Source organism: Sus scrofa, chromosome 12, assembly GCF_000003025.6.
Source record: "Sus scrofa isolate TJ Tabasco breed Duroc chromosome 12, Sscrofa11.1, whole genome shotgun sequence".
Taxonomy (NCBI): Eukaryota; Metazoa; Chordata; class Mammalia; order Artiodactyla; family Suidae; genus Sus; species Sus scrofa.
The window spans coordinates 24,828,451-24,837,245 of NC_010454.4; the positions used below are offsets into that span (position 1 = coordinate 24,828,451).

At 54.6% G+C, this 8,795-nt stretch overlaps 1 non-coding gene across 1 annotated transcript; it reads right to left on the minus strand.

The window, feature by feature from the left end:
* MIR10A (microRNA 10a) lies at positions 5,194-5,273 on the minus strand. The gene has a single exon (NR_038531.1). It is a non-coding gene; the product is annotated as a microRNA 10a (primary transcript).

Sequence of the window (8,795 nt, forward strand, 5' to 3'; positions counted from 1 at the left end):
TGGCCCAAGCCTGACAGAGCTTCTAATAAGGGTCACCTGCACCCCTCCTCCAGCCCCCGCTCCATTCTAGGGGTGACTGGGACCTCAAGAGACAGAAAGCTATTTGGTCCCCAGTCGTACTTTCGATACTTTCTATGAGAAAGAAAATGAAAATTAATACAGGAGCAGGGCTTCACAAAAGAGGCCATTTGTCTTCTTGATTATCTATTTGCTTGTCAGAGTTTGAGCTATGGCACCGGCTAGCTCCTTTGTAATATAAAAATACTCTGAAAACCTGCAAACACCCAGAAACATCTGTGCAAAAAATTAGACTCATTAAAGCCTTAAACACCTCAGAGGAAAACGATACCTTCTTACGCGGAGGAAAGAGGCCGGCCGCGCAGAATCCTCTCTCGGAACTTTAATAAGCAAAGAGCCGTCTGTCTAGAAGGAGACAGCTTAACCGCATTTTATTTGCTTATGACAAATAAATCATGATATGAAAGCCTTTGCCATACTTAAGCCTCTTGTGTCCTACAATGAAACATTCCCCCCCCTCATTAGGGATTGGAGGCAGCCCTCCCAGTCCTTTCAATCCATTTTTGGACTAGAGGGAAAAAAATTAAAAGCCCCAAACAAAACACACCCACCCCAAGAGGAAAACAAACCAGCTACCACAATTTGGAGTCCTCTAAGACAGAGATTCCCATCGGATCCTTAGGCAAAAATTCCTCGACCACATAAATGTGAGGCTGAATGGACTGGGGTGCTTAAAATATACACTGGGTGGCATTTGTCTGCATCTTTATATCAAGGTTTCAACAAAAACACGCCGTGCTGGTCACAAGAAACCAAACATTTATTTCTATTGTCACTCTGTACAGGACACACATTTTCACACCAACGAAGGGTTCTAGCCTCAGGTTGCCCCAGAACTAGGAAGGGGCCTGGTTTGGAATGTCAGAAAGAGAATAGGAAAGAGGACGCACATGACATAAAATAATAATAATAATTAATAATAATAATAACCAATGCAACAACGGTAAACTATGGGAGAGGTCTCTGTAACCTCATCTCCCGGTGGGAAGGGCAGGACATCTTACTTCCTAGCTTCACATTCACTTCAGTCTAGGAGAAAAGGCCTCCACTGTACAACTCCTGATGGGGGAGAGGGTGGTGCTGGCTCTCAGAACACAACCACCCCCCCCCCAGCCCACCTGGAAAGGCTTGACCTTCTAAAGGAAGACCCTCCTGGTCTCCAAGTCTCTCTCTTTCTCTTGGACTCAATTGCCCTGCCCTGCTCCCGCGTGGCCCAGGCAGCCCCCACCTCCACTTGTTCCCTTCCTGCCGCCCCTCCCGGAGCCCCCCCACCCCAGAGGTGGAAGGGGGTGAGCGGTCAGCGTCCCGTGAACGCCCACGGAGGGGGAGGGAGGGTGTGTGTGTGTGTGTGTGCGCGCGTGTGTGTATGTTTGTTACCGTGGCCAAAACACTGTGCTATCTGGCAGTCAGAGGGTGCTTTCGCTGGGTGTCAGGAATGGGGGACAAAGAAAGAAAATCCAGGCTGTCTTCCAGCAGCGGCAGCAGCAGAGGCGGCGGCGGCCGGGCCGGGCCTCATTTGTTAGCCGGGTGTCGAGGTAATGGTCGCCACCGAGGCCCGTCCTCTCCTCGGCAGAGTAAACAAGACAGATGGGCCTGGGCTTGGCGTGATTAAAGATGAAACGTGGATCCATCTTCGCCAAAGCTGAAAATGAGGAGTGCAGCCTCCTCCTATTTCTCTTTCTGTCTTTTTCTTTCTTCCTTCTTCTTCTTTTTCTTCTTCTTCTTTTTTTTTTTTTAAGGAAGAAAGCAAGAGACTTGAACCTTGCTTCTGGGGGGCCTCGCCCGCCTCCCTATTGTCATTTCTATAAATAAAGCTTCCCCTCCCCCCCTCCTCTGCATTTATTCTTGTAAATAGACAAAGTGGGGGGAGGGCAGGTAGGCTTTTCGGGGCCCAGGCCCCAGGGTCCCCTCCCGCATCGCCCCCTCATAGCCCCCCCCCCGCCCCCCGCGCTCGCAACCCACCCCCGCCCCGAGGTTCGCGGCCCCCGCGCGCGGGGGGGGGGACACTAGAGCGCGGGGGGCCTCCGTTGGGCCGGCCAGGGGGCCCTCCGGCTGCGCTTGCGGGGCCTCCGGAGCGGATCTTGGTGTTGGGCAACTTGTGGTCTTTTTTCCACTTCATTCGCCGGTTCTGGAACCAAATCTTGATCTGGCGCTCCGAGAGGCAGAGCGCGTGGGCGATCTCCACCCTCCGGCGCCGCGTCAGGTAGCGGTTGTAGTGAAATTCCTTCTCCAGCTCCAAGACCTGCTGGCGAGTGTAGGCGGTCCGAGAGCGCTTGGGCTCCCCGCCGGCGTAATTGGGGTTTACTGGACACACACAGAGAGAGGGAGAAAGAGAAAGTTTTATTGCCCCGAAAGGGAGGAGGGAAAGCCCTTTCTTCCAGCTACCGCAGTGTCTCCCTCCCTCCCTCTCCCGCCACCCCTTCTTCCTCCAGAGGGGTGGGGAAGAAAGAGAAAGCGGCACCCCAGGAAGAGCAAGAGAACCTCTAAGTTTTGGAGGGTTGTTGTTTGGGGGTGGGGGGTGGAGGGAGCAAGGAGGAGGAATTGTCACAAGGTTTTAATTGCTCCTCTCCCCCCCACCACTTGGCCTGGGGCCCGGGATGGGAGAGTGAGGGGTGAAAGAGGGAGGGGGTCTTCACTAAACCTTTCTTCTGTTAGTTCCCACCCTCTCTGCTCAGATTCCAAGCAGTGCCTGCCCCCAGCAAAAACTTTTGCCCACTTCTCAAGCCAAGAAGGCAGACTAGAAGAAAAGAAGGAAAAAATAAATACTGGGAGTTCACTCTACTCTCCGCTTAAATACAGATTACCTCCTCCCCTTCTCCTCCCCCACTTCTTACACCCCTCCCCAATTTCCAACTTCACTGAGACTGCATCTCCCTGGCGAAAAAGCCTCTTTGCGAATGGCAAAGAGGATGGGGAACCGACTTCAAAGGCGCGGGGCCCACCAGGCCATAAAAATTTATGGGGGATGTAATTATGTGGCTCTGAAAACAGGCGACCGTAAATCTCTGGCAATGGCGAGTTTATAGCGGGGACAATTGGCTTCCCCCAGCTTCCCTCCCCCCCCCCATGCCTAGGAGGTCCCTTTGGTGTAAAGCGCCGGGGGTGGGAGGGGGAAGGGGTGCCCACGCACTCACCCGTGCTCACGTGAACTTTGCGCATCCAGGGGTAGACGACGGGCTCTTTGCACGCGGAGTGGGACGGGCTGGGGTGCAGGGGGTTCTGGGCGCAGGGAGGCGGCGGGGGGCTGCTGCTGACCGCCTCGCAGCGCTGGCCGGGCTCCGGGAGGAGGGCTCCGGAGGGCGGCGGTGCGGGAGCCCGAGGGGACAGCCCGGGCGGTGGCGGGGGCGGCGGAGGCGGTGGCGGGGGCGGCGGGGGCCCAGGGTCCCGGCAGGCCGCGTAGCGCTGCACGGTGCACGCTGCGCGCCGCCCGAAGCCCGCCTCCGGCTGGAAGCTGCTCTCTCGCCTCTGGCCGCCGGCGTAGTACCCCGGCGAGTGGTCGCTGGGTAGGTAATCGCTCTGTGAATATTCCTCGCACGGAGGGAACTTGGGGTCGACATAGTTTGAGTTGATCAAAAAAGAACTCATAGCCATTAATTTCTGGGAATTGTCCACAAAATATACTAAAATTTATTCCGACCCCTGACTCGTTTTCCTGTTTCCGAAAGCCCTCCTACTTACTGTCAAGTGAACAAAGTTAGGGGCCCACGTGATCCTCGGAGCCAATGGCCGCCCCGCCTGCGATTCCCGGATAAGGAAATCTGCTCACCCGGACCCTACTCCAGCCAAAGAGGTTTATTTCCCCTTCTTCTCTCTCCCCCCCCTCCCCACTCAGGCAGCACCAGGATTTACATAGGGCTCCTGCGGGGCGACCGCCTCCTTGCCTCGCCTCTCCAGGATCGGGGAGAGGGAGGGAGAGAGAGGGAGAAGGAGCAAGCAGGTTGCCACCCGAGGGCCTATTGGGGCGCTGGGCAGAGCGCTATCCCTGGCTCCCCTCCAAAGTTGGGGCTCCGGGTGTGACCCCTCCTGTCCTGCTTCACCTCTGCCTGGCATTCCCTACCTTCCTTAGCCCCCCGCCAGGCCCTCCTCACGACGGGAGGGAGCCCCTGCGCCCAGTGTCCGTGCGGAGAACTTAAGTGAGGGGCGTTCTAGGGGCTCCGCCTGGAGAGGGGAACCCACACGGGGAAAAGGCACTGAGCCTGGGGCTTTTCCCTGCAGCCGCATGGGGAGGGGTAGGGAGTGAGAGAAGAGGCGTCGGAGCAAGCAGGCGGGTGCACGGAGGGACTTGTCAGAGATGAATGGAACCGCGGGCGGATCGATAGGAAATTCATGCACTAATTCGGGGAGACCTCGCCTTCCAAATCGCATTTAGCTGCGCTATTAGTTTGGCTGTGTCAGTCAGTCCGTCTGTTCCCCTCTCTTATCCACTCCTCCCCTTCCCCACGCGGCCCAAGCCGGCAGAAACGACTTGGTTTCCCACACTGAACGTGAACGCTGGAGTAAAAAACCTCCAACTTTGGAGAGCACGTTGAATAGCAATTTGTTAATTCCAGAACCACCGGAGCAACGCTAACCACCGCCCGCAGACGTTCTAATTGCCGTTAATGCGGCCGCCTCCGAAGCGAGCAGAAATCTCACATCCTTGTGATGCTGGGGATAGGAACCAGGGATGACCCCCACACAATAACACCCCTTGGTAATTGCGTATTTCCATGGCATCTCGTTCTGAACCCAAACGGAAAGGCGACCTCTGCTCCGTTTGAAAAGCGAATTTCCTTTGCCTTCGCACACTGAAGACAACAGTGATTTTCACCGGATTTTCAGTGACGCCTCCCTGAGCCCCAAATAGCGAATAGGCGGAGTGAAGGGAGAGGATAAAATAAAAACAGCAGCAACAACATGAACCTTTTGAGAGCAGTGGAAAAGGACCACATCTCCCATGGAGATTTCAGGTAGATGATTCCTCCATCTCTCGCCAGTCAAAAGAGGAAAAGAAAGAGGAAGAAAGAAAGAAAGAAAAAAAAAAAGAGTCTTCAAGTGGACAGTCACCGGATGGTCCTCATTTAGAAAAAAAAAATTTTTTTTTCTTCAGGGAAAAAAATGAGCGGAGTGTTTATGTCAACTACATATTCCCCTAGATACGAATTTGTGACCACAAAATTCCTTACACAAATTCGGATCTACAGGGTATATACAGAAGACAGATAGATCTTCTTGGCCCAGAAATTTTCCAGTTCTCCTACTTTCCTCGCGTTCTTCCTTTGGGGTGTGGTTTGAGTGCTTTGGTTTTATTTCGTTTTGTTCTAGGTTTGCGCTCTGGGAACAGGAAAAGGCGCTGTGGGTCCATTCTTGGGATTACAAGGGTTTCAACTCTCTTTCTCTTCTCTTAGAAACAGAAGCAGCCGGTTCCGCAAAGGGACACGAACCTCGGGGGCCGCAGCACAACTCTCCAGCGGCAGCGCATGAATTATGAGAGTAAACATTAGCTAAGCACAAAAGGAGAAGGGTCATCCCGAGGCTGCTAGTCAGAATCAGGCCCTTCTGGGTGCCCTCGCGCCACTCCCCTCCCCCCAGGACTTTTTTTTTTTTTTTAAAGAAAAACAAAACCCCAATCGGCAATTCCGTGCCCCCTCGCAGCCTTTAGTTGGCGATCAAACGAAAATCTAGATATTTTCCAAGGCGCCTCTCAGCACAGGGAAGAGCGAGAGGCGGCTGGGTGTGAAGGAGGTGTCATAAAAGTCCTTTTGGAAAAATTCAATGGTAAAAAGAGAGAGGAACAGCTGTAAAGAAAAATGCTGGGAGACCAAGCAGATGGGGCCCCGGATATTTAATGACAGGCAATTCCGTTTACAACCTGAGAAAAAGATCAAAGGCGTTTCATTTCCGAATGAAGGGTGATGAGGAACCATAAAAGATGCAGCCAGATGATGTTCAGGCCCCTCCCAACCTCCCACACCTCCTGGGGCCAGAAAAAGGGGATAACAGCCAAAGTGTGAGGACGAACCCCATTTCCCCCACCTTCAGGCAGGCAGGCTCTCTCAGTCTCCACTTGCTCATTCAGCCACCTGCTAGGGTCGCTGGCAGTGGGACCAAAATGGGGATCTGGAAAACCTGGGGCATCTGGAGTTTCCAAAGGAACTTCCTGGGGCCACCCTCAGGATTTACTAATTTACAAATTTACTAAGCTGGGAGAATGGGGCATAAGCTGGAAGGAACTGAGTCCTGGACTGTGGAAGTTGAAGGCCTTCACAAGGGGAGGGGAAGTGTGCACAGAAGCCTCTTCTCCATCCAGACTCCCCACCACCCTTCTCTCTAGGTCTGAGGAACAACACTCCAATCCTGAGTGAACTTGTCAGAATAATATCAGTTTCCATAACAAATATATCATCAACAACAACACACACACACACAAACATACAGCAAACCAGCCCTGCAACCATCACACTCCAAAGGTTTCTGCCCATCCCCAGTCCTGGGACCCTTGCAGGTGGGTAGGAGGAGAGCTTTCTCTTGCCAGCAGTTAAGTCCAGAGGCCCTCTGATTTTCTATCCCAAATCTAGATTGCTGATTGCCAGTGTTGGCTTCCAGGCCTGATTTCTAACACCAACATTCTCCCAGCCAGGGTAGACTCACATATATTTGAAAAATCACACACACACACACACACACTCTATAATATTGTAGTTGTCTTTGCCAAGAGAGATCTAATAGATAATCTCAGAGCCCTCTTTGGGCACCCAGGGAGACTGTCACTTACCCTTGGACCCACAGACAAAATGTGTTGGTAGGACCCCCCACTGGCTCCCCCAGCATCAAGCAGGGACCTTTCCAGGTCTTGTCAAAGGCCACTTTAGTGAGGGGCACCATGACCCATTCCAACTGGCCAGGCCTCTCCCCCATCTCATACCTCCTGTCCTTCTCAACTCACCCCCCCCCAAAAAAAAGCCCATCCGACTCGTTGGCTTTTCGGATTTGGGGGATAGCCACTGGCCTGACCACTGGGGTGCCTCTCTGTTGCCCACACTTCACAAGAGAGGCGACCCTGGTGCCCTGGAGCACCCCAAGAGAGAGGGTTGGGGGCTGGGTATGTTAGATTCTTGAGACAGAGCAGGAGAATTTTCTCCTTCGAGCGCGGGGAGCCACCACCTGCCCATCCCACCGAGGCTCCGCACCCCCTACGCCAGCTCGTCCCGCCGCGACGGGTGGAAGACTAGGTTTATCAGTGACTCCCACGATGGGGTTCACCAGAGCCTGAGGCTGCCTCTCCCCGCCACCCCCAAGAACAGCAATACGCATAATAATAGCATAATAATAAAAACTAGCAAGAGCCAAGGCTCCGCCGCGCATTCAGAACCACCTCCCCGGCGCTCCCCGGTGGCTCGCTGGCCCCCCGGCCGCCTTCTACCGGCAGCCACAGGTTGCTGGAGTGACCCTTCGCCGCTCAGCCCCTCCGCTGTCCCGGGCTGGCCCAGCCCGCGCGGCCTCGGCTACCTTTCGTCGTCGGCGAGGAGCGGGGGGGACAGAGCGAGGGGGCGAAATCGCAGGCCCGGGGAGGCGAGCCCCCGGCGGCGGCGGCGTGGAGGAGCACGAGGCCCGGAGGGGCGCGGGCGGGAGTACTCACCGGGCCGCTCCCCGCGCCCGCCCGCCCGGCCGCCGCCGACCCGCCCGCCGGCCTGCGCAGCCACCGACGAGCTCGCCCTCGTCCACGATTGTGCGTCCGGAAAACCGAACCTCGGCGGCGGCCGGAGGAGCTCCGGCCCCCTTGGTGGCCGAAAACAAGACTTTGGGGGGGGGTGTTTTTGTTTTGGAAGCGCAAGTTTTCGTATTAATCTCATACTTTGGCAGTCTTTGTTAAACAGCTTAAGGCGCGTCACCGGCCTCTCGAACATTTTAATAATTTTTAGACGCCGTGACCTGCGGTTCACCCCTCTCGGACCTCCCCCACGAGCAGGCAGTTGCTATAATACGCTGGCGCAGTTCGCTGGGTCATATTGGATTTTGTGCTGGTCATTACTTGAGAAAAATTACAGAGCAAGGAATTTGATTCAGCTCATCCTTTCCAGCTCTACTTTTTGCCAGTACCTTCTCTTCCCTTCACCCAACTCCCACCCCCCAAAAGTCCCATTCGGATAGGACTCAGCCGGCCCCGCCTCTGCTTTGATATTCCATCGTTCTGATATGTTTTGGTCAGCTCTGGTTCTTGGGGCAAAGAGGGAGAGGGTAGGACTCCGCAGAGCTCCCTTTGCGGTCCAGGAAGGAGGCTGGCACCTGGGAGACGGGGAAAAGTGGGGATCTGGGTTCCAGAGAGCAGCCTGAGCCAGAGCCCCCTTCCAGCCCTTTCCTCCAGATAAACGACAGGGCCTGTATTCCCACCCGACTTTACACTCCATCTGCTTTATTCTCTTCCCCCCGTGCCAGAGAGACCACCATTTCTCTGGAGGCTCCACATCCCAGGAATGACCCTTCCACCTCCTGGGGCTGAGATCTGGTCCATAGGCCAGGATGTCTGGGGAAGACTGAGAGACTCCTAAGAGGGGCTGGACTGCACTGGTCAAAGTTGGAAACTTGGCTTTCAGAGGGTTTAAATCTCCTTTTGAAATCAAACAATATCCTCCTCACTCACATGTTTATTTAAAACCACTTCTCATCTGTACTGTAGCTCCTTTGCCTGCCCTCAGCACCACCCTAAAGAGGTTCAGGAGCAAAATCAAAGACGTGTT